The sequence below is a fragment of the Euprymna scolopes genome, chromosome 1 (assembly GCF_053919585.1).
Source record: "Euprymna scolopes isolate OS-2025 chromosome 1, ASM5391958v1, whole genome shotgun sequence".
In the NCBI taxonomy this organism is placed as follows: Eukaryota; Metazoa; Mollusca; class Cephalopoda; order Sepiida; family Sepiolidae; genus Euprymna; species Euprymna scolopes.
Genome location: NC_136482.1, coordinates 19,300,431 through 19,306,027, shown reverse-complemented (window position 1 = coordinate 19,306,027; position 5,597 = coordinate 19,300,431).

The following is a 5,597-nucleotide window of genomic DNA, read 5'->3' as shown; positions in this document are numbered from 1 at the left end:
GACTACAGATAAGAGGTTTTGAAAGTAATATTACTATTACTACTAGTAATAATATTGATAATAATACTGATAATAATTATAGTAAAGTAATAATCATTTTAGAAGAGTATAAAATTGGCATTTGGTGAATGTTCGGCAGCTTCGTAACTTTCGTTTTCCTTATTTCGTCCTTTAGTTCTGCGATGTGGATGGGATGTTTCTTACGGAAGGGAATTATTACTGTTTGTGGGTTAGAATCTATATATCTAACATTTTTCGTTGGCTAATTCTTTTTAAACCAAGTAATATTTTTAATAGTTTGACACTGAGTGACTTCATGGTTTGTATGTAGATATTTCTATACAAAATAGGAAAAAGAGGAAAATTAAAAACAGCTGAGTGTATTGAAAAGGAGTGTAAAGGTCTCGACGAGCATCACACACACACACACATATATATATATACGTAGAGAGAGAGAGAGAGAGAGAGAGAGAGAGAGAGAGAGAAAGAGAGAGAGAGTCTTAGAAGTTTCTTTTAACCTTAAAAGCAATATAAAATACATTAAAACTATTAGTGCTTCGTTGGAAAATTATTTTGTTAATTAGTCATTTAATCTCCTCGATGAACAAACTTGCTTTCTTGAACTCACAGTAGTCCTTAGTTTTCAGGGATCATCAGTTGTTTACCACGAAACGCGGTTTCGGGGGAGTAAAAAAAAAATGCGGTACATTAAATCATGGCTTCCAAGCAGTGTTGATCAAACAAATGTTCCACGCACACACACACACACACACACACACACACACACACACACACACACACACACACACACACACACACATATATTTTGTTAGGTACGTGCTGTTGAACTCAATCCAAAATCAGAAATAGGACATACCAAGCAACTGATGTACTTGCCAACACATACGAGTGTTCAATTACTGACCATCTCATTAAAAACCCGTCATGTGCAGCGAACTTTAGCATAACTCATTTTCAATCCGGAGTCGTGCTCACTCATTATTCTATATAAAGATCTTGGAGACTGTTCACTGTAAACAGAGCGCGTGCCTCTTGGGATTGAGCGTAATTAATCTCTAGTATTTTCGAGTAATATAACGTTGTTTTATTTTAATCGCTTTTCTCAATTTTTTGTTCTTTTTCCGCCACATATAACGTAACGCAACGTTATTTTATTTTAAATTGTACATATTTTCGATTCCCCTCTGTTTTTTTTTAAATCCCTCGATTCAGCTTTGAAAAAGCGAGGACGAAACTGATCAGCTGACTTCCTCTTTTTTCTCTTCTTTTCTTCACCCCTTTTACTTTATTTTAAAACGCTTTAAATCATGAATTATAGAAGTCTTCCCTTCAGTATTACAGTATTTAAATTCTGTAATATATATTTAAAAAAAACGCGAGTTATTAATAAGGTGTACTACACGAGACGACTTCCTTTAATATATCTCGTTCTGAAAACAAATGGATAAAAAATTTCATATATATATATATATATATATATATATATATATATATATATATATTAGTGATGGGACGGTTCCAAAATTGTCCCCGATTTCAATAACAATTATCGATTCGGTTCTAAATTCCCGATTCCTATACAAGTACAGATTTCGATTATTTAAAAATTTATTAACATTTAATTAAATATCATATTTTTTTTAAATGTTCAAATGACTATATCTCCCTCTGTGTAATGTCCGCATATATTTTGCGAAACGTAAAAATACACTTGGGATGAGAATGGATATTACAAGAGTAGATCTTTCTAAATATTTTCTCTAATGTTTTTCTTGTAATTGATTGAAAATTATGAGACAATTCTTTAAACAAATCTCATTTGCATTTGGTCGCTGTTAATACCATTAGCAATTTTCATAAACGATTCAAAAGAATCGACGATTGATGTGCAAAATAAGACAATAGTTTTGGGACAGAATAGTTAACAAAGTCTGTACAATGTCATGAATTAGTTTCTACATGCAATTAATGTTACTAGTTAGAAAACCATTCATAACATTGTGACAGGTGTCTGCTAACTATTTTCTGCCTTCCCTCTATGAAGAAAAATGTTCTTGTTTTTTCTCTCGTAATTATAAAGATTTGGTTGGTTATTAGTTTGATTTGCGTTACTGTAAAAGGTAAAGCAAAATACTACTACTACTACTACTACTACTACTACTACTACTACTACTAATAATAATAATAATAATAATAATAATAATAATATTATTAATAAATTAACACTTTAAGCTAAATCACTTCTTCAAAATGAGATTCTACTTATTTTTAGATGATTATGTGGCGAAACAACAAAAAAAAAAAAAAAGGAAGGAAAATTATAATAGAATTTCGTGTAAGAAAGCAGTTTCGCACATAAATTTAACATAACATAAGAATCATTTCTGGCCCATTCTAACTTTTTAATCATTGCTAATCGCCCAAAATGGAACAACCATTTTGTTTAAAATTTTAGCTCAACAGAGTAAACACTAAGTTAGTTTTGAACTAAAACACGCTTTAAAATAAGTTTGAACACAAAAGATCTTATCCAGGAAAATAAAAAAAAAGTTTTGCCTTAGGCTACATTTATTTGTTGCGTACTTCTTTTTCTACTCTTTTTTTTTGTTGTTGTGTTACTTACAGTAACAAATGCCCAATCTGACTCTTCTTTGGGATGAGGGATGGGGTTAAGTTTAAGTGATGCTATCATTTCTTTTTAATTCATTATCCGTTTATGTATTTTATCTAAGATTCTGAAAAACTCATCATGAAACTTTTATCTATTTTGCTTACTTTTGTCAAAAGCGAGGAAATACCATACACATTCATTATTTCAGGAAAAGCCGATGACAGACGCCGACAATGTCCAGATGGTGCCAACAAATTGAAAAAAAAACTTTTCTTGAACCTTTTAAAACTTTTATTATCAAGTGAAACCTCTTCGAAACTTTTAGCGAATATATGCTAAATGTTTTACAAAGTGATGTTTACAGTAATAAAAAAATATATTAGACTCTGAAACTCATGTAAAATCTAAATGTAGGATTGATAAACCATTTCGATGGCCCTTAGTTTTATGATGTAAGTTAAGAATTTCTAATAAGTAAATTTGCGTTTATTTCTTTTTTTTATTGTAAAGAAACAATTAAAAAAATTGTTTCGGAATCGGAAATTCAGTTGAAAATTTTCCGATTCCGATATCGATAAGAGAGATTGTTCCTTACATATTATGGTTTCTAATTTTCTTAGCAGTGTTTATATAACGCATATGAAAATACACAATAAGATGTTCAGGGCACTGACAGAGATGTGAAATATCAAGAAAGTGAATGAAATAACAATAACAATAGGAGCACTAGCAACAGTTAAAAAAAAATCTCTGATCAAAAGATTGAAATAAATTTAATCAAAGGGAAGACTGAGTTTATAGAACGGGCGGCAATGATATTTCCTGTAATTTTCTCGGTTTCAATTTAGACCAGCTTGATAGAACGAGGATCATTCCAAAAGTTCACCTTCGACGTTTTTTGATAAAAAAATCAAGAGTTATGAAGACGGAAATGTTACCATTAAAACGAGCGACATTTTGTGTGGATGAATTTATTTTACTACAGTCAGCACCATTCGCAATGCATTTTTAGCAAAAATTAAATGACGTACCTCTGCTTCTGACGAACGTCCATAACAAGATTACTTTCTTAGATTCTGAAACCGTCTATATCTGGAACAGAATGAGTAAACTTCCAGATCATGAATGCATAAATACAGTCATCATAACAATGTGATTTGTAATCCCATGTGATCCATTCGCGCAGAATAAAAAATAGGAGGCATTACTTTTGGAACGCCGCTTGTAATTTGAGGATAAAAACTTATGAATTTTATACGTGATATTATTAATGGTAAAACCTTTTTTCGGATCAATAAGTAAATATCACTGATGTCAAACGAAAATATTTACTTTTTTTATTCTATTGATCCAGCTTAACATTTTTTTTTTTGGGGGGGGTGGTACGTTGATGCGTGCTTTTTGGCCTGATCAACTTCATTGTGTTTTTATTTTGCAGTCAAATGTTATGGGCGGATCAAGTTGATTTGAACAGCAATCTGACACGTTAGATTGTCGCGAACCATTAATAGAAGTTAAACATGATCTTTCGCATCATTTAGTTCTTTGTTTTCAAATAATCACCATCAAAGTTTTGTAAGCGCATGAGTCAAGGGTGAGTTTGTATTTCTTTTATTTTTGATAACTTGATCCCGGCTCGGCTTCTTAAAAAAAAAAACTAGATAAAATAAACAGAGTCCCACGAATAGAAAAATGATACTTAAATGTTAGTTATGTAAACACTTTTAAAAAAATGTAACAAGTCACTTAATTTTCTGTATTTTAAAATATAAAGAAAATCACGTGACTTGGTCTGAAAGAAATTCTTTGTCAATATTTGTCTGTGTATCATCACAATTACTGGTTTTGAATGCATTACGTTTTAGGATGGTCATGACAGAGGATCATAGGTTAGAAAATAATATTGGTGTGGGATAGAATATTAAATTTCCAGAAGAACCCCAATTGGAGCTAGTTGTGAATCAACGCTTTATCCGTTACGCAACGTATCTAAGAAGAAGGATTGTAAGTTACATCGGCTGAAGCGTTGTGAAAAGAACAACTAAGATAAGAAATAGTATCCAAGAGCATATTTTACAATAATCATAAAAAACAGGGGTACAAAAATAAATATACAGCAAAAAATGTAATCAAAGGCAAGATAAACCTACGTAGATAAATTTTTGTGTTTTAACTTATTTGAAGTCGCTTATTTACTTTAAAATAAAAGTAATATTACGTTTCTTGAGTTATACCAAAATAAATGGCAGTTTTGTCATAGCCACTTCACCCTGTATTATCGCTCAAAAATCTGAAATTATACAAAGGTAGACATTCATATAATAATTATCACCAATCGTGCGAAAATGTTATGTTCTACCAGTTAAATTTTCGATTGTTGAACGATTATCGATAGTCCAGGCGATTTGAAAGCACTTTTATTTCAAAGTAAATAAACGCTTTAAAATTATTATAAACACCAACAAAAATTTATCTAGGTAGGTATGGAAGTAACTTATCTTGCCTTTGATGTCATTTATTTATTTTTTTGTTTTGTTGGCTATTATAAAATGTCCGCATCCAAATAATCAAAAAGTCGCTCGTTCTAATGGTACCATTCACGTTTCTGTAGCTCTTCAACTTTTTTAATAAAAAATTAGGAGGCTTTACTGTTAGAACGATCCTCGTATTAGCCTTAGATATTATCGCCTTAACGCATTGTTAGTCAACACCTTTAATCATTGCGCTACTTGCTCATTTGAAAATAACAGCCAAGTTGTGAATAGCAAACCGAAAAATCCAAATAATACATCTTTTTATTATTATTATTATTATTATTATTATTATTATTATTATTATTATTATTATTATTATCAATGAATGTTAACACTTAAAGTTAAGGGGTAGGATTTTGCAGCTTGTCGGCTTGGTCGAAAGGATGTACCTAACGGCTCACATAACAAAAAACATTTATTGATAAATCGAA